Source organism: Callospermophilus lateralis, chromosome 3 (assembly GCF_048772815.1).
Source record: "Callospermophilus lateralis isolate mCalLat2 chromosome 3, mCalLat2.hap1, whole genome shotgun sequence".
Classification (NCBI taxonomy): domain Eukaryota; kingdom Metazoa; phylum Chordata; class Mammalia; order Rodentia; family Sciuridae; genus Callospermophilus; species Callospermophilus lateralis.
In genome coordinates, this window is record NC_135307.1 from 45,853,556 (window position 1) to 45,875,102 (window position 21,547).

Consider the following 21,547-nt stretch of genomic DNA (forward strand, 5'->3'; position numbering starts at 1 on the left):
TGCGCGTCACCCATGGCACGCCCAGCCCTGCGCGCGCCCGAGCAGTCGCTGCGAGCCCCGCCCGGCTGGCGCCCATTGGCCAGGTTGCTATCTTCCCTCCCTCACCCACCAGTCTCCCCCCAGACCGCGCCCCCGCGAGCCGAAAAACGGTCTACGCGACCGCACCCGGTACACGCAACGCGCCGCGCTACGCCCCGCGTCCCGCCCCTCCTAGGCCTGGGCCTGCCCTGGCCTTGAATCCGGCTGCGGGAACTAGCGGAGCCCAGCCCTGTGGTGGTCGGTCCCTATAGACCCTCCCAGAAGCGCTTATGAGAGGAAAGAATTTGTGGAATACTTTTTATGCCTCAGACTTCTTTCTGGACAGCAGGATTACAGGGCTGAAGGGAATGCATTCAGTTCCTTACCTTGTGCAATTTACAATCTAGTTCTAGCAAAGAAAACAGGCATTCACAGGAATGCAAGCAAAGCAGTGATCTGTGCAAAGGAGGAGAATAAGGAGATCAGAGAGAGAATAAGAGATCAATGTCAAGGAGGTCTGGAAAGGCGTCTCTCTAGAAGAGATGCATAGATCACCTCCTCCTACTTCCTCCACCCATGCACCGGCATGAAGACACACTCACGTAGGCCAACATACCCATATACTGCTTAACCTAAAAACAATCATAAAAATTTTTCTGACCACCTCTTTAGTGACTATTGGGACGGACAGTGTATGTAGGTCAAGATCAAGAAAAGTACGCTGATCTAGTGGGTTCTGCAATTGATAGGCAGTTTGAGATCAGTACATGTGTAGTAATATCTCCTAGAGATACACTCTTAAATGTCCTGATTTTCTTACTGGCAAATGGACTGGGAACGTTCCATTCTCCATCAGGAATGCCATGCACTGTTAGCATGCAAACTGACACAATAAATGGACTGCTGTTTAAACGTTGAGAGTTTCTAGGTTCAATGGCCAACTGCTTAAACTTTAAAACTTTCATGATTGATAACGCTTTATTCACTTAGAAATATCAGGTGCTGTTTATGAACTAAATGTTAGGAATAACAAGGCAGATAGACTGAGATCTGCCTTCATTAAGTACCCAGTCTACTAGGGAAGAGAGACAAATTAACCAGCTACAGTAAAGGGTTTTTTGTTGTCTGAATAGCCTAGAGAACATCAGACTGGGATTGTAAAAGATTTCTGGGAAATAGTGCTTGAACTGAGCATTGAAGGTAAGTAGAAGAATGAATGAGGTGAGAGAGAAAAGGGTGCCATATTCCAAGTTCAGGTATGTGGCACATCTGTATGAAAGTCTAATTTTTGTTGGACAGGGCTGAGGCAACCACTGATTGCAGTCCAGTAAGAAAGCCAGGACCTTCACTCAAGTTTCTCAGTTTGTCTTTCAAATACATGTTAATAAGAAGTAATCTGTGCCTGAGCAAAGTTCAGCCCTGAGTGATTGAGTGATGCAGATTTTGGAAACAACCTAAGTCTATGCAGACCACCCAACCTCCAGCCTTCTTCCCAGAGAGGAAAAGGGTATAGGAAAGCATGCTAGCCCAATGCTCTGGCCTCTGAAAAGTGGAGCCTTCGGTAAAAGCTAGTGGCACAATTAGTTCTGGGTTTGTGTGTAGAAAAAACAGAATGCAAACTATCATACCTTTAAAAGAAACACACACCTACAGAGCTACATAACTGTATTCATAAATTAAGTCAGTGCCTAACTCACATCTAATAAATATAACTTAATTCAAGCAGCATTTATTAAGTACCTGGTTGCTATATATTTTTGCATTTGAGTGAAGCAAATAATTCTTATTTGGGTAAAACAAACACTAGTATTTACCAAATTTTGTATGTTTTTTATACCAGAAGAAACAATTGTTAAATATCTAGCACTTTGTTCCACAACAGTTTCAGGGCTTCTCAAACCCTCCTGTTCTGCCTCTCTTCTCCTGTACCAATACTCTGAGATCCTCCAAAGAGTCTTTATGAGCCTTCCCTCATTCACAAATATCAGGACCCTATACTTAGCATCTTGCATTTCCTTCTAGCCTCTGGAGTTATCTCTAATCTATAAGGCTACTTCCTCCCTTAGACAGTGGATATCACCTTCTGTTACAAGTCCTAAAAAGTCTCCCCTCCCTCCACCTCCACTTTCCACACTCTCCAAACACTCTCAGCCAATCTTCTGTCCCCATTCAACTTCCTCCTGCAATCCCTTCCCCACCCCATTTGCTGATCAAATCCTTTTGGGAATTAGAAAAAAATTACCAAGCTATTGTCCTCTTACTGTTAAGTACTTAACAGCTGTGGTGATACCTATAGCCACTCCTCTTTCCAGGTATCTTGACACAGTCCCAGTCACCCCTCCAAAACATACAAACTCTTGAGTGTTCTCTCAACCCTGCACTGAAATCATTTACTCAAATTTACCAAAATGTCCTTCAAGCCAAATTCAATAAAGTTGTTTTGTTGTTGTTTTTGTGGTGCTAGGGACCAAATCCAGAGCCTCACACATGCTAGGAAAGTGTTCTACCCATGAGCCATACCCCCAGCCTCCCATGAAGTTTTAGTCATTGTTCTTAGCTGTGCATGGTGGGACACACCTGTAGTCCCAGCTACTTCAGAGGCTGAGGCAAGAGGATGACTTTTTTTTTTTTTTTTTAATGTTTTTATTTATTTATTTATTTATTCATTTATTTTAGTTTTTGGCGGACACAACATCTTTGTTTGTATGTGGTGCTGAGGATCGAACCCGGGCCGCACACATGCCAGGCGAGCGCGCTACCGCTTGAGCCACATCCCCAGCCCCGCAAGAGGATGACTTGAGCCCAGGAGTTCAAGGTCATTCCGGGCAACACAATGAGACCCTGTCTCAAAAAGTTCTTTTATTTTATAAAAAAAAAAAAAATTGTTCTTCTTACTCAACCTGTTTATAGCATTTGACACCAAGAGTTTTCATCTTCTAAAAATTCTCTCAGTCTTGATTTTTGCCACACTGTACTATCCAACTTTCTCCTCCTTTGATTCCTCTGATAAAGCCTATTTTCTTCCCCATTCCTAAAGATCTGTTGGCCCCTCTGTCTCTCCCATTTATGCCTGCTTCTCGGTTTGTTCTTCCTTCCCTTTGGAACCCAAACATCACTTCAGGCATTTATTCTGACTACTGCAGAAAATATTTATATATAGATATGTGTGTGTGTGTATTTTATATATATGTTTAAAGGTGAGCCTACACCATATATATCATAATGTGGTGTAGGCTCACCTTTAAAGATGAATATGAAAACCACACACACACACACACACACTGATGATAAAGGTATCTTTAAACACATTACAATTGCCTAGTCCTTTCCAGTTTACAAAGTGTTTTCATCATCTCATTTCCTCATAAAAAGCAAGTACAACCTTGATTTAATAATTAGGGACACTGGAGTTGAAATAATCAAGACCATCTGTGCATGATGGCGCACAATTATAATTCCAGAGGCACAGGAGGCTGAGGCAGGAGGATCACAGGTTCAAAGCTAGCCTCAGCAATTTAGCGAGGCTGTAAGCAACCTATTGGGACCCTGTCTTAAAATTAAAAATAAAAAGTGGGTGGGGATATGGCTCAGTGGTTAAGCGTTCCTGGGTTCAATCCCTGATAGGAAGAAAAGAAGAAAGAAAGGAAGGATTGATTAAGACCAAACTAATCTTGCACCCAAAATCAGTTTCCAGACAGAAATCTTATACCAGTTTTAATTCCCTTCTCTCCCCCTGCCATCTTCCCTCTTATTTCTGTTTCTAACTGACCAAGTCATTCTTTCAAGTGTCTCAGGTTTGCCTTGTTAGGATCTGCCATTTTATACTACCCACACAACCTCATTCTTACCTAGTTAACAAGCTGGCTATTGTTACCCAAACTTGGCTTACCAGCTACCACTGGCTATTCCTGTTTATTAACCATAGATCTCTTTGTACTTTTAGTTAAAAAAAAAAAAAAAAAAAAAAACTCTCATACTGCACTTCTAGTTTATAAGAAAAGAATAACACATTTTGTCTCCTGAAAGCTTTCACTTAATTTTTTAAATTATTTTTTAGTTGTAGTTAGTTACAATACCTTTATTTTATTTTTATTTTTATGTGGTGCTGAGGATCAAACCCAGGGTCTCGAACATAAGAGATAAGCACTCTACCGCTGAGCCACAACCCCAGCCCTCACTTAAATTCTTTTCAACTCAAATGACCCGATTATTACACAACCCATTCACTTACTACTCATTACCCTGTGCCCCAAATATGGCGGCTGTGCCAGTGCCAAGTCACAGAAAGAACAATGTGACATGTCCTCTGTCCTCAGAGTCTGTGTGATCTGAAAAGAAATGTGCCTACATGTCTCACAGAAAGGCATAATTAAGTTTAAAATCACATCAAGTGCCAACCTTTGCCAGGTGCTGTAGGAATGGTAGAATAGGTCACACATAGTCAGCCCTTGATGTTAGGGTGGAAAAAATATGAGATTCCTCTCACTTACTCGGTTTTCATGAAATTCCTAGACTGGCAGTCAGAATATCCTCTGGGTTCTAGGTCTGAGCCCCTTTAGGGGATGGGCAGGGTACTGACAACAGAGCTGTTCTAGGGTAATGAAGGGACTATATAAGGTAAAGAAGGTGACACACAGAGGAACTCTGGGGCTAGAGACAAGACTAGAGGGGTGAGAGTTGAGTAAAAAGAATGCTAATCCTATAGCTTGGTATAGGAAGAAAAGGATCAAGCAAGGTTAGTAAATATAACTAAAAACTAAAAAAAAAAACCTCAAAATACATTATGCAGTGTCTCAAAACACAGTAAATGCTTGATGAAACTTGTTGAACTTTTTATTAGAGAAAATACTGACAGGCACAAAAAAAAATGAGACTAAGCACTCATAATAGAACTGCTATCAAAATTTTTATACCTATTTTAATCAAATAGACTCCCACTGTGGAATAAGAACAGAGTTCAGTAAATATACGGGCCTCAAAATGGGACAGAATCAAAATTGAAGTTTCCCTCACAGAGTTATGTGTAAAGGTAAATCCATTGAATACAGATAACATGACAAGACGTTTAATTCAAAGTAAAGTTGCTACAAGAAAGTTTATTAACCACTACATTCATTCATACTACATTTAGTAAATCATTATCAAATCTCTGCCATATGGTAGACCCTGAGATATGATTTCTTATACAGATAGTCCCAATTTATGATGCTTCAATTTAGGATTATTTTACTTTACAATGATATTCAGTAGATAACCATACTTCAAATTTTGAATTTTGATCTTTTCCCTGGCTAACAATAGGCCATCCTGTGCTACTTTCTCACAAGGCTGGACAGTGACAGCAAGCTGCATGTCCCATTCAGTCATATGATCAAGAGGGTAAACAACCAGTATGCTATAGTATACTTTGTTGCCAGTAATTTGGGTCTTTTTTTCAAATATTTTTTTAGATGTAGTTGGATACATTACCTTTATTTTATTTATTTATTTTTATGTGGTGCTGAGGATCGAACCCAGCGCCTCGGATGTGCTAGGGAGCACTCAGGTAAAATAAAATAAAATGATTCTAAAAGTTTTATCAAATAGGTTTTGGATTGCAATTTTTGATCTGGACATAATTTAATCCAATTAAGATTCTGAAAGCTCTTATCCCAAATTTAAGGTAGAGGTTGTTTCCAACTATTTGTTTAAATTGCACATATGCTCATTAAAGCAAATTAGTATTTTCTGTTACTGATGATAAAAGGCTGAGCTTCCTACTACTAAATTTCAATCCCATCTAGATTGTTTGTCACACAGGCCTCGGACTCAGGAGCAGCTGCCCAATATCATTATATCATATTATATATTAATCTCATTATAATTTTATAAGTTATATGTACAATAAAAGATGGATTAGGGCTGGGGTTGCAGCTTAGTGGTTCAGAGCTTGCCTAGCATGTGTGAGGCACTGGGTTCAATCCTCAGTACCACATAAAAATAAATAAATAAAACAAAGGTATTATGTTCATCTACAACTAAAAAATATATTTTTAAAAAACTGGATTATCTGACATCACTCTAATTCATCCTAATTTTATAAATTATGTATACAACAAAGACCAGATTATCTGTTATTGTCCTAACAAGTTCTTGGAATCAGTATCTTTGATAACATCCCAAAATAACTCTTTGTGCTGACTACCAATATTTAAATTCAACCAGTGTCAATATATTTTGAAGATGTCTGAATTGTCTCAAAGTCTTTAGATAAGCCAAGCAAGCCAAGAAAAAAATAAAGCTTTCTCTAAACTTTTAACAACAAAAGTGATCTACTTCTTTGTAATAATAGCAGCAGCTCTGTGCCAACAATATGGATCAACACTTGATTTTTTTTCCCTCACATTTTGGGTAATGCCTTATCTCTGCTCCCTAAGCCCCTTCCTAACTATCCAAGCATTCCTTTATCTATGCCTAGCCTGTTCTTGGTGCCTATTTTCTCTGTTCCTCCAGGCCTTCTAGGGGTAGTAATCCTAGCCCTGAGCCTCAGCCCATCCTGTTTGCATTTCAGACCTCCCTGACCCACACCTATTTCTGGTGCCAGGTGCCAGAAAGGAGGTTCTGCCCCTGGTCTGGGCACCATCATCTAGCCTCCTGATGGTAGGTTCTATGTTTCACCCTTCTCAGGCAGATGGAACACCATTTACTACTCTTTCTAATTTTCTACACTCAAAAAATAAATTTATGCTGTGACCGAAGGTACAATGACAATTCAAAGATAGGCATGTGGGGTCTCCTCATAAGAATGCACAGTCCAGCAGGGCGCAGTGCTGCATGCCTATAATCCCAGCACTCAGGAAGCTGAGACAGGAGGATGGTGAGTTCAAAGCCAGCCTCAGCAATGCAGTGGTGAGGTACTAAGCAACTCAGTGAGACCTTGTCTCTGAATAAAATACAAAACAGGGCTGGAGATGTGGGTCAGTGGCTGAGTGCCCCTGAGTTCAATCTCCAGTACCAAAAAAAAAAAAGGTCTAATGGGAAAAACAGTTCAGAAGAGGTGGTGAATTTTGCTGCCTGAAAGATGAAGTTACCAGGACAGCCTGGTAGAAAAAGTGACATTTGACCCGAATCTCGAAAGGTATATGTCTTTTCAACCTGGAAATAGAAAGCAAGGGATGATGTGGAGACATTCCAGAGGAAACTGTAATGAGCCAGAGGCATCAAAGACACAGAGGCCCCAATGTCTTTAGAATAGTAAGCACAGTGGCTCAGTTGAAGATTGAGTTTTCACTAGATTTTTCCAATTATGAAATATTTTCCTAGTTCCAAATTAAAGAAGAAAACATTTTGAATAACACAGAACTTAGGCATGCTGTCTTGCAAATACATACCAGCAACGAAATTTATCCTTTGAAAGTAGGTCCTTTTTTGTAAATATCCCAAAGTCAATTAAAGAGTAATTTCATGATGCATGTAGCTTACCAAACTGTTTCATGCTGTATGGAATCAGTAAAACAGATGAAGCAATGAAGCCAACCACTTTACCCCATAAAACGACTCTAAAGACCATTTTAAAAGTTAATTAGCCTGGCGCGGTGGCACATGCCTGAAATCCCAGTGCCTGGGAGGCTCAGACAAAAGGATTGCAAGTTCAAAGCCAGCCTCAGCAATGGCGAGACACTAAGCAATTCAGTGAGACCCTCTCTCTAAATAAAATAAAAAATAGGGCTGGGTACGTGGCTCAGTGGCTAAGTGCCCCTGAGTTTAATCCCCCCAGCCCCCCAAAAAGTTAATCACCCCTGGGCATTGTTACAAATGCCTGTAATCCCAGTGGCTCAGAAGGCTGAGGCAGAAGGATCAAAAGTAAACTTAGCAAGGCCCTAAGCAACTTAATGAGACCCTGTCTCAAAATAAAAACTAAAAAGGACTGGGATGTGGCCCAGTGGTTAAGCACCTCTGGGTTCAATCCCTAGTATAGAAAGTAAAAAAAGAGAGAAAGTTAATCACCAAGCCAGAAATGTAGGAATTATCTTATATTCTCCCCTAAACCCCTACCCTTACCCTACGTTAATGACCAAGATGTATAATCATTTTCCTAATCATTGAATGACACCATTGTCCTTTCCACCTTCCTCCTTTCTTTCCCGGTCCATATCAGAGGTTGATCATGGGTTCTTGCTTGTACAAACCACAGGTGCAGATGATTAAGCACATTCTTTGATTGGTTGAGAGTGGGAGAAACTAGATTGTGATTTTCTATTTGATGGAAAATATTCAATGATCATGCTCTTGCAGACCATGTGGAACTCTGGGCTCCTGCTAGGGTTTGGATCTGGAATACCTCCCCATATACACTCAAAAAAAGGCCCACATGTTAAAGACTTGGTCCCCAGCCTGTGGCACTGTGGAGAGGTGGTGGAACACTTAGTAGGCAGGGTCTAGTGAGAGGAAGTTAAGTCATTCAGGGTGTGCCTTTGGATGAGTTATTTGGATCCTGACCTCTTTCTGTCTCTTTGCTTCCTGGCCTCCATGAGGTGGGCAGCTTTCTTCATCACACATTTCCACCAAGAGGTACTGCCTTGCCACAGGCTCAAAGTAATGGGGTCAATCGATCATAAACTGAAAACTCCAAAATTATAAACCATAAACCTTTCTTCCTTTTAAGTTGATTATCTCAGGTATTTGATCAGTGAAACAGAAAACTAACATAGCTACATTATGCCATGTATATATGCAGTGTGTATGTCAGCTTTCCATTGTTGAACCAAAATACCTGACATTAACAACTTAAAAAGATGAAAGGTTTGTTTTTGCTTACAATTTCAATTCATGTTTGGACCAGGTGCTCTGGTGTCTATGGTAAGGCAGACAATGGCAACAGGAATTTCTGGCAGAGGAGGTTGTTCACCTCATGTTGGCCAGGAAGCAAAGAATGAGTTCACTTTGATGACAATCTCCCTTAAGCTATAGATCTGTAAATGGATTACTCTATTCGTGAGGTCAGAGCCCTCATTATTCAATCACTTCTCAAAGGTCTCACCTCTAAGTATTGTTGCATTGGTGCTGTGCCCCTCCCCTGACTCAGGCAATGGCAAGGCCCTACTGAGGTGGATGGCGCAAGGCGTCCATCCTCTGGAGGAGCACAGTATGTTTCTGGGAATGGGCTGATTTGTTTTTGTATTCCTTTAATAAGTATAGTTGTGACTTCTCGTATGACCATTAAGTATGAAGGAAAAAACATGACTTTCCCAATTAATGCAACTACTTCTAAAGAATAGATCTGTTTGCTCTAAATGCAATGATTCAGCTGTGGAGCGTAAATTGTTAATGTCTAATGAAAAACTCCCTGTATTCCTGTCAAGGAAGTTTTTGAGAAATTAAATTAAAATCTAGAGAAGAAGAATTAATGATAAGAAGACAGATTAGTGCTTAGTACTGGGCAACTTGTTCTTGTTCCTGTACACAATGGTTTGTGCTCTTACTCTTGTTTGATTAAAATTAATAACAAGTCAACCACTTGCCATAACCATGGCACCGGTTCCAGTCAGTAAGTCAAGAAAGAATAGTCAAGGTATAGGCCAATAGTTTGGGACATTTGTAACTATTATTAAAAGTTAACTAAGCAGAAACAGCTCAAAGCAAAACTCGAACTGAAAGTACAAATGCTTGCTTATGCATAAGCCAAGATACATTCTTCTATTTTAATTGTAGCTAAGTAATATTTTGTTTCTTTGAATAATGATTCCTGTTTTGTAACCACAAAGTACTGTGAGCCTGCCAAAATGAAAAGTATATACGATCAACTTCACAAGTAAAGATTGGGATCAACACCTTCACTTTGGTGTCTGTGTTGTTTCTCCACCCCCCTTTCTCTGACTCCTCACCATCCGTTAGTCTCCTGAGACCCCCTGTTGGAGCTGGTCTCCGACACACTGGGACTAAGTCTTCAACATGTGAGATTTTAGGGGACATTTAAGACCCAAACCATGACACATAATGTCACATAGTTTAATCACATTTTTGAACACTATAAAAGTTATTCGACTCCCTCTACAAATTGAGGGGGAGGGGCTTCACTCTCAGGCATCTACCCATGTTGAACAGATGAGCTGCGTTAGCCACTTCCCTTATCTTCCTATCTTGTCCCCTAACCCATTCTTCCTCATTGTTATTGAAGAGAATCCTCCAAGAATCTTACCACAATTTATCAGGACACATCTCATCAGGACAGGACAGGTTCTTTGTGGGAGAACAACCTTACATTTGACTGGGTCACACTCCCCAGCCAGGTGCTGAGACGCTCAGTTGCAGAAATGTGGCAGAACTTTTCCCACCCTTCTTGGGTGCGAGGGTCGGTGTCTCGTGCATGGGTGTGTCTTGCTACAGCCCCATGGGTGAAGCTATGCTCACCTGTTTCTTTGTAATATAACCCCTTGCCCAGTTTAGGATAGAATCTTCCATGGAAGTGCCTTGTGTGTGTCTCCTTCTCTTACTGTGCCCTTGGGTGTGGCCTACCCAGGTGTCAGTCAACCTACTGACAGTGGACATCATGAAGATAGACTCAGCCCCCTGAAACCTGACCCCTTGCCTCATTTAAATAATTTCTCCTCAATAAAAGGGGTCAGCGCGTGCTCTCTCTCTTTTTGCGGACCCTTAAGATCAGAGGAGCCGTCACAGCAACCCCAAAGAAAAAGGTATTTGTGTCTCTTGTGTGGTTATTTCATGCAGCCCAGTTAGCCCAGTTTAACTGGAGTGACCCCTGAGCCTTTTAGTCTCGAGAACAGAAACCTGGCAGTTCTTCATGATTGTACTCTGGCCTCTCTTCCCCATATACACTGAACTATTACTACTCTTTGTGAAACGTACTTTCCCATTCCCCTGTGCCTAAATAGAAGAACTATTATTCCTTCTGCTGCTCCTCCTGATGAATCCCAGCTCATCTTTCAAGAATCGCCCAACTGTCTCTTCATGCTTCCTTCAATTCCCCAAACAAGGACACAGGTCCTAGTTCACCCCTCCCTATAGCACCTATTCCCTGAGTTTGTCACTGTCTGGTTGGAGGTTGAGCCTACCACTCAGCAAGTTCCTGGAAGACAAGCTATACACCTTTCCTTTCTATGTTCCCAGCATTGCCTGAAACAAAATAGATCCTCAATAAATATTTGTTAGATGAATAAATAATGAAGAGTTCCAAGAATGTTTTAGCAAGAATTGTATCAGAAAAATAAGCAGTTTCCCAAAGTCACTGTTATCAAGAATAAAACTAATTTTTCTGATAGCACCTACCATGTTTTGCTCACAGTAAACACACAAGAAAAGTCAAGAAGCTAAAAACAGCCAAGCCTGGTAGTGTATGCCTATATTCCCAGCAACTCAGGAGGCTGAGACAAGAGGAATACAAGTTCAAGAGCAGCCTCAGCAACTTAGCAAGGTTCTAAACAACTTAGCAAGATTCTGTTTCAAAGTAAAAAATAAAAAGGGATGGGGATATGGCTAAGTGATTAAGCACCATTGGGTTAAGTCTCCTGTACCAAAAAAGAAAAAGGCTGAAAACATAAACTATTCTGTTATGCATATTTTTTAAAAATAGTATTATACTTACATTGGGTATGATGAAGAAAACTCATGTTTTAAAAATAAAATTATTTCGGGCTGGGACTGTGGCTCAGCGGTAGAGCACTTGCCTAGCACATGTGAGGCCCTGGGTTCGATCCTCAGCACCACATAAAAATAAATAAGTAAAGGTGTTGTGTCCAACTACAACTAAAAATAAATAAATATTTAATAAATAAATAAAATTATTTCAGTGACATCATCCCCTGATTTTAAAAAGATGTAAAATGAGTTAACTTAAATAAGAGTCATAAGTAATTAAGCCAGAAATTGTCACCTTCATCTTCGAGTTCTAACTTGGGATAAAGATAGAAATCAGAAAGTAGGAAAATTAAGAAGACTAGCAAGGAATTGGTGGTGGTAGGGGAGGGTTGTTGTTGTTATTTTGTTTCATTTTGTTTTGTGTTAGGAGGCATTAAATCCAGGGCTTTGCATATGCTAAGCAAGCACTCTACCACTAAACTACATCCCCAGCTCTTTTAAAAAATTTTTTAGACAGGCCCTTGCTAAATTGCACAGGTTGACCTCAAATTTGTAATCCATCTGCTTCGGCCTCACGAGTTGCTGGGATTACAGGTTTTTATCACCTCACATAGCAAGGGAGTGGTTTTCTTTTAAGAAAGTGTCTGATTTGCCGTTATTCAAGTAGTTGGTGGGATATTCATTAAACCAACAAACTAAAATATTCATATCTGCCTTCTAGGTAGGATTTTTCCTTTATCCTGTTCGGATCAGCTCAGCTCAGAGTTCATTTAGTTAAATTTATCAATGTGCTGGGCACACTGTACTAGGTAAGACTTGTTCTACCCCTGACGAAATGTGGGAGAGAAGGGTCATTTGGGGGGCCATCAGGGCACAGGTAGGAAGCACCCAGCCCAGAAAAGAGCTCCACCCATTCTCCAGGGAGATCATTTTGTCACTTTATTTCATCAGCAGGCTGTCCTTGTCTTTCATGGTTATTACTTCACAGAACATGCAATTTTCATAAATCAATGCTCCAAAACAACCCTTTTAAAAACAGAATTTAGGGCTAGGGATATAGCTCAGTTGGTAGAGGATATAGCTCAGTTGGTAGAGTGTTTGCCTTGCATGCACAAGGCCCTGGGTTCAATCCCTGGAACCAAAAAAAAAAAAATTGAATTCTCTGCATTCAACCAGAGAATCCTCCCATCTCTTAAACATGATTTCTTCATTCCCAATTCAGAACTTTTACACCTTTTACTCCCAGAAATCGTCTCCCTCAGGCAACTCAACTCACTCTTTTTTTTTTTTTTTTTTTTTTGAAACTGGGGATTGAACTCAGGGACACTCAACCTCTGAGCCACATCCCCAGCCTTATTTTGTATTTTATTTAGAGACAGGGTCACTGAGTTGCTTAGCACTTCACTGTTGTTGAGGCTGGCTTTGAATTCTCAATCCTACTGACTCAGCCTCCAGAGCCACTGGGATTACTCACTCAATTTTAAATCAGCAGTTCTCATCAGGAGTGATTCTGCACCCAGGGAATATTTGGCAATATCTAGAGGCATTCCCTCCCTGCCCCTGTGCTGGGGATTGAACCCAGGGCTTTGTATTTGCCAGACAAGTGTTCTAACACTGAGCTACATCCTGGCCCCTAAAGACATTTTTGATTGTCAGAACAGATGGTTGCTAGAAGCAACTCATGAGTAGAAACCAGGAATGCTGTTAAATACCATATCATGCACAGGACAGCCCCACACAAAAAATTATCTGGCCCAAAAATGTCTGTAGTAACCAGATTGAGAAACACTACTTTACACTGAGCTCATATTTATCTATTTGGATTAGAAAACATTCCCAAATTAACCATACCCAACTTGAGCATGCCTTTGCTTTCATTACCCAAGTGTACAGAGTACTCTAAATTAACTTGCATGTTAAGGTCATAGAGTCTGAGGATCAGATAGGATTTTAAAAGTCTAATTACTGCTGGGCTTGGTGATGCATGCCTATAATTCCAGTAGCTTGGGAGGCTGAGGCAGGAGGATGGAAAGTTCAAAGCCAACCTCAGTAACTTAGTGAGGCCCTAGGCAACATGGCCCTGTCTCAAAAATAAAAAATAAAAAGGGCTGGAGATGTGGCTCAGCATTTAAGTAACCCTAAGCTCCTGGTATCAAAAAAAATAAAAAATAAAAAAATAAGTCTAACCACCTCTCTATCAGCACTGCTTCATAATAACTGTTACAAGTGAAAATGTTGTCTTTCCTCAACTAGGTTACAAATAATTCCATTAAATACTTTTTATAATATTTCCATTATAATCCTCTTAAATGTATTCCACAAACATTTATTGAGTATCTACTGTGAACCAAGAATTTGAGGATACCATTAAAAAGAGGCACTAACCCTGTTCTTGTGGCTCTTATGAGGGATGGATTTTTTTTTATTGTTTGTGCAAAAATGACCCAAAGTGAATTCAACAGTCAATGCACAGGCATACTTCATTTGCATCTTCAACAACAAAAGGTATCCAGCACTACAGAACTAAATAGGAATACTAGCTTCAATGGCAGCAGTTAAGCACTGAAGTCCTGTAAGTTACACCACAATGGGCAAATATTGCCAAGTAAAATTCTAATGTTAAAGCTGAAACAGGTTCAAGGCCATTCAAGTTCAAGCATAGTTATACAAATCTTTTGGAGTTTTTCTATGTGTGTTTGCATTATGTGACCTTTTTTCCAACTTGAGGTCTTAAACTCCTGTTTTGGAAAATCCAAATGGAAAATTTGACAGAAGAAATCAATGCAAAGGTTACATTAAATAAGAGTAACACACAAAGCTACAATCAAGATGAAGCAAGAGAAGTCAAAACATTACAAATTGTAACACTAGGACTTAGGAAATATATACAAATATTTTCAAGTAGATTACTTCTTATGTTGCTGTAACATGTCCTTTTCCTAGTGCACTGTTAGAACTAATCATCACCTCTACACATGTATATTCCCTTAAAATAGCAATACACACTATTGCTACCTGCAAAGCCATCAGTCTCAAATGACTTAGTGAAGAAAAAGAAACAAAAAGAAAATAAATAACATAGTAAGGAGAAATTGAGGGAATTAGTAAATTTATGCAGGTCAGCTCTTTAAATCAGCCAGCCAGCTTGCTAACAAGGGATGGTTTCCATTAAGGAAGGTCCTGTAGAGTGAGAATGTGGTCACCAGTCACCTCTGTCTTATCCAGGGCTGCCGGAGGAAGTTGCTTGTTCTTCATCTTTGCTTTTGCCATGTTGTAATCCCAAGAATTAAAATATTTTTACCCTTTCTGCAATCATTTCCTTAAAAAAAGATCAGCCGCCAGGCTTTTGGCTCAGATGAGAAAACCTTGCTTTTAATTTTGCTTATTCAGCTTTCTCTAGACTAGTCGCTTTATCTTCCATTTCCTTCTGCTCCTATGCTGAGGCCGCCTGGGGACTTCCATGGACATAGCTCTCCCTGTAACTAGCCCCAATCCTCTGTCTCTGTAACCAACTTAAAAAAAAATAATAAAAAATAAATAAAAATCACATAATTTCTGTTGTGTATGCTCCAACAGGAAGGATATAGTTTGCCTAATAACAAGGGTGCCTCAGATCTAATCTAGGACATCAGACAAGGCTTTCCTGAAACTGGGACATTAAGCACATATTAAGCATTCAGTCAATATTTATTGAATAAATAAAGGTAAAATCTGATCGAAGTAAAGTATGCAGAGGCAGGAGGAAGACAGCAGGAGCCATATGGCCATAATGTGCTTGAGGTGCCTGTGATCCAAGTACACATCTGGATCCCACACCGGGATCCTGGAACCAAGACCAAGAAACTCCAGCTTCGACATGTAAGTTAGGAAGAAGAAGAGGAGCCAACAAGAGACGGGCGTTGAGAGGCCAGAGACTTTAAGGCAGACAGCAGGAAAGAGGCTATCAAGAAGGAAGCTTTTCAAGAAGCAAGGCCAGCTAGCTTGCCAGAGTAACCGAGACCTCTTCTCTCACTGCCCACATTTTGGAGTTGGGGAGTGAGCAGCCTGGACAGATACAGGCATTCCATATTGTGAATGAGCTTGTACTTTTGCATTTTGACCCCCAACCCCACCCCTCGCTGGGGATCTAACCCAGGGCCTTATCCATGCTAGGTAAACATCCTACCACTGAGCTACATCCCCAAGTCTCTGCTTTTTTCTCGAAACACTTAATAAGTTTTATTGAAAATGATAAAATACAAAAATACCAGATTCTCATTTTCAAGTAAAAATGGCAGTATCTTCCAAAATTTTCCTAGTATTGCATCAAAAAAATAAAACCAAGTTCTATATCCAAAATAACAAAGGAACGCACTGGTAAATTTTTCTCATGGTTCTAAGCCCTACCTTAATTAACGTTTTTTAAATAACATAAAATTTTTCTTCCTGGTAAACTTTTCTACTTCAAAGTTAACCACATTGACTTAAGCCATCAATCAGATTTTTGTGGTTGTTTTAATTTATAATCTTCATATTTATCAGACTTTAAAAGGTAAACTCAACCTACTTTTAGATCCCGTTTCAGTTGTCACAGTATACCAATTCAGTGTGTCAATAAAGAGTTTGGAGTTAGTATCTCAGTGGCTTAATAAACAATAGATGCATCTGGCAACATACAATTCTATCTTGATTATCTATGCCAATTAGAGGTAAATATAACATGAATAAAATTAATGAAATCTAATGCCCCAAGTTTAGCATGTTTTTCTAACCAAATATTTAATTTTAAAAAATTACTAAATATCACAAATCTTATAGTAATCTTATTCTTGGTTTTCTTTCATTCCAGTTTGTTGGAAGCCGTTCTCACATGTGATTGGGCACCTCCCTGATTGGGTGTGAGGCATTCGGGCCAGCTGTGTCAGAACTTATCCCCACCCTCTCTAGGTTCGAGAGCCCATCCATGTGGGGGTGTGACTGACCATTGACCCTGAGACCAATCACTGACCTTGATCTTGTAATGCTGTCCCCCTCGACCTTCATTGGATGAAATTTTCCCCTGAATTTCTTGTTCCCCAATAAAAGCCCACTCTCTGGTGTGTTCTTCCTCCCTCCTGCTAGTCTCCAGTGTAAACCTCGCTACCCTACCAGGTGGCTCCACGCAGGAGCCAGGAAGGGCTGTCTCTGAACTGGGCAAGAAAAAGGTAAATTGAGTTATGTGTCTTTATTTTGACCTCACTAGTTAACTTCTATGCTTAGGACCTCTAGTATGAAGCTAGTGTGCTGGTCGCTCGACAGACCAGTTCATAAGGGGAGAAGCTGCTATAAACCATCTAGAGTGTAGATAAAGAATAAGATGCCCTGACAACCCAAAAATTTATATATCAATTCCTCTATAATGTTAACTGTAGCTACCTCTTATTGTTTAAATGAGACCTACCAAGAGTAATTGAATTTCTGATTCTTTTAGAATGAGCATCATTGAGTATTTAGCCAACACAAGAACCGTGAGATGAAGACACTGCCTTGCTCTCAGGGGGCTTGGCGTCTACCAGTGAGACAATAGCTCAAAGGCTGAATGCAGAAAATCTGAGCCACAAACAAAATGGTGAAAGCACAGAGGAGGGAGGAAGCCACTGCAGCTTGTGTGCAGTGGCTTGTCAATGTGACAAAATACTGAGAAAAATCAACTTAAAGGAGGAAAGATTTATTTGGCTCATGTTTTTGCAGGTTTCAGTCCATGACCAGCTGACTGCATTGCTCTGGGCCTGAGGTAAGGTAGAACATCCTGGTAGAGCCCAGGGTAGGGCAAAGCTACTCACCTCCTGGAAGCAGAGAGAGAGAGAAAGGAAGGGTCTAGGGACAAAATATACCTTTCCAGAGAATACCCCCCCCCCCCGAGTGACGTACTTCCTTCAACCAGGCCCCACCTCCCATAGTTTCTGCCACCTTCCAATAGTCCACTCAATTATGAACCCATCAATGGATTAATCTATCCATGAAATCAGAGCTTTCATGATCCAATCACTTCCCTAAAGGCCCACCTCTGAATATTGATGTATAAGGGGCAAGCCTTCAACACACGAACTTTTGAGGGACATTGCAGATTCCAATCTAACATGTGGCAACTGGGGGAAGGAAGTGGATCTGGGAAGGTTTTAGGGAAGATGAACAGAGGTAAGGGAAGAGCATTCAAGATAAAGGAAGAGCATGAGCAGGGTCTTTCAGTTACCTACCAGCCTTAAGTAAGACTTGTGGTTAATTAAGCTGAAAAGTGCAGGCACGTGAAACAAATGTAGGAAGAGTGGATAGGAAAGTCTGTTGGATTCAAAACATGGAGGGTCTTGCAGATCTTGAGTATGGGTTAAATGTATTCAAGTTTATGAGAACTAAAGTATCAGAACTGATTTTGTGAGTTAGAAATAAAAGCAATGTAAATCATAGGCCAAGGATAAAAGAGACTGGAGATAGAGAAGAGTCCACTAGGAAGTTATTAAAATGATCCAGTTCAGGGCTATGGTTGTAGCTCAGTGGTAGAGCACTTGCCTAGCATGTATGAGGCACTGGGTTTGATTCTCATCACCACATATAAATAAATAAAATAAAGGTCCATCAACAACTAAAAAAAAAAAAAAAAAATGATCCAGTTCAGAAGTGCCCAATGTGTTCCAGGGAACATTGAAACTCCTCAAAAGAAAAAGACCAGTGGCCAGGCATGGAGACACACGCCTGTAATCCCAGTGGCTTGGGAGGCTAAGGCAGGAGGATCATGACTTCAAAGCCAGCCTCAGCAACAGTGAGGCACTAAGCAACTCAGGGTGATCCTGTCTCTAATAAAATGCAAAATTGGGCTTCGGATGTGACTTAGTGGTTGAGTGCCCCTGAGTTCAATCCCTAGTACTTGGAGAGCTATAATGCAAATTAGCACATAAACTTTCTTTTGGAACCTGATTTGACCCAATGTGTCCCAACTTATTAGACCAAAGCATCACTGTGGTTGCTGTTGTTGTTGTAAAATATCTATTAATACTGACCAGGACACTAAGGTTAAATGGGATATAATCTACGAAATGAGGTTCTGGTAATAGATGATGAAATTCTAAACTAGGACATAGATATAGCAATCAGATCTATATTTGGTATTATAAATCTTGGAATGTTTTCTGCATGATAATTTCCTCTATTCAGCCATTTCTTTTTATTGTCTATACGTAGGAAAAGCCAAAGATGAGAATTTGGGGGGGGGGCGGGGGGTGGACGACTTCTACAATCCTCAACCACAGTAAAATTGGCCAATCAACAAACTCTATACAGACACACAAACTTCCCATCAGCTTTAGTGTCTCATCCCTCAATCTGAATGAATAGTCAAGGATTACTAGACATATGTGGCAATTTTCCAACATCAAAGACAGACACCAGATCAATGAATGCAACATCATATGTCAACTTTGAACACAGATCTCAGGTCATGAAAAAATAACATTCATAGATTAAGAAAAGAATATTATAAATGTAACAATCAGAAGGAAAAAAAGATAAACACATAGTGAATAAACAAGATAGCCCAAATAAAAACCAATATAAATAAATATGCTAAAAGAGACAGGAGCAGTGGTGTACACCTATAATCACAGTGATTTAGGAGGCTGAGACAAGAGGATTGCATGTTCGAGGCCAGCCTCAGTACCTTAGCAAGACCCTTAGCAACTTAGTGAAAAATAAAAATAAAAATTGCTCAGTGATAAACCACCCCTGGTTTCAACCCCCAGTGCCCAGTATATATATACACTAGAAGATTCAAGTAAGGATCATTTAACATAAACAACAAATGATAAAAAAAAAAAGTAGATAATACCTTATCCTAGGTGAAATAAACACATGAAAAAAAGTTATCCTTTGATTTTTCTTAGGAAAAAATAAGAAAACGAGAAGATCCTATACTAACATAGGATATCCTAAAAGAAAAAAGAGCCTAATGAGAAGAGAATTATAAGAAAATCAAACACTTCTACAAGAGAAGATCCAAGTTAAACAGGTCAACTGAATGACCCATTCTATGGATTTAAAAAATGTAAAAACAGCTAATCATGACAGAACATGCCTGTAATCTCAGTGGCTTGAGAGGATAGGGCAGGAGGATTGCAAATTCAAAGGTAGCCTCAGCAACTTAGCGAGAACCTGTCTCTAAATAAAATATTAAAAAAGGCTGGGGATGTGGCTCAGTGGTTAAGCACCCTGGGTTCAATCCCGAGTACACACACAAAAAAAGTGAAATCACATAATTGTGAAATTTCAAACATCAAGGGAAAAAGAGAAATAAAGTGGTATGCAGTTCCTGTCTTAGGTTAGGTATTACCAGAAGCACACCTTGAGTCTAGGATATGAGTACAAGTCTAGGATATGATCCAAAAGAAATATTAATAGAGAAATGGTAAGTAAGACATGGGGAAAAAAAAAAGAAGCTTTAATGTACAAGGTGCTGCTGTGGGCAACTAAGGCTAAGTCCCACGGGACTCTGGGAAACTATGGAAAACACACCTCAGAGTTGTCCCACCCAAAGAAGACTAACCACTAAGTTCTTTCCTCATTTTTTGAGGGCTACTATGAAGGCATCAAAACATCAAACTCCTAGGACTAAAGAAAGGCCTACATGGAGCTTTGTGAGCACTTCAAGTAAGAATCTTTCACACATAAGGAATGAGTCTTGCGAAGAAGCTATAGACAGGGAAATAAGGGCATCTACTTTTGTCACATACAAAGAAATCAAAATGGTATCAGATTTCTGATAGCATCCTCAGATGATAGAATACAAGGAGCAATGCCTTTAAAATGCTTAATGATATGGCCAACAAAAGCAAAGATAGATAAATGGGATAATATCAAACTAAGAAGCTTCTTCCCAGCAAAGAAAACAATCAACTGAATGGGAGAAAAATAGCAGTAAACTATTTGTACAAAAGGAGATTGATATCCAAAATATATAAGGAACTAAAAAAAACTCTAGAGCAAAATCATCATCATCACCATCATCCAATTAAAATGGGCAAGTGATTTGAATACACATTTTCTAAAAGAAGATATACAAATATCTAACAAATATATAAAAAATGCTCAATATCACTAATTATCAGGAAAATACAAATCAAACCCCATTGAGATATCATCTCACTCTAGTTAGAAGAGCTATAATCAGTAAGCCAAAGCAAAAAATAGATGTTGGCAAGGTTGTGGAGAAACAGGAACTCTTACCCTGTTGGTGGAAATGTAAATTATAACAGTCATTACAGAAAACAGTATGGAAGCTCCACAAAAAAACTAAAATAGAGCTACCATATGATTTAACTATACCATTTCTGGGTATATATCCTAAGGAAATGAAGTCAGTATATTAAAATGCACTCCTAGGTTTACTGCAGCACTACTCACAAAAGCCAAGATATGGATTCAACCAATAAGAACATCAACAGATAAATGTACACACACACACACACACACACAGTGGAATATTATTCAGCCATAAAAAGAAATGAAATATTTTTATTAGCAGCAAAATGAATGAAACTGAAGGATGTTAAGTGAAACAATCTAGAATAGAAAGACAAATAACACATGTTCTCATATGTGGAAGCTGAAATTTTTTATTTCCAAAAAGTTGAAAGTAAAAGCTGGGCATGGTAGCTCATGTCTATAATCTCAGGAGGGGAGGCTAAGGCAGGATAATCATGAATTTGAGGCTAGTATATACAACCTAGTGAGACTCTTATCTCAAAATTTAAAAATAAAATATAAAATCTGAGGATATAGCTCCATGGCAGAGTGCTTGCATGTGTTGGGCTCTGGGTTTGATCTCCAGAAACCACAAGGGGAAAAAAATAGAGAGAAAAATAGTGATCACTAGGAAAGAGGAGAGGGTTTGACAAAGATCCATTAATGGGATCCAAAATACGTAGGAGGAGTAAGTTGTGTTCTACAG

General features: G+C 39.7%; 1 pseudogene; it reads right to left on the bottom strand.

The window, feature by feature from the left end:
- Window positions 1–14,724: 14,724 nt before the first annotated feature.
- LOC143393767 (cAMP-regulated phosphoprotein 19 pseudogene) lies at window positions 14,725–15,043 on the bottom strand (annotated as a pseudogene).
- Between the last annotated feature and the right edge of the window lie 6,504 nt (window positions 15,044–21,547).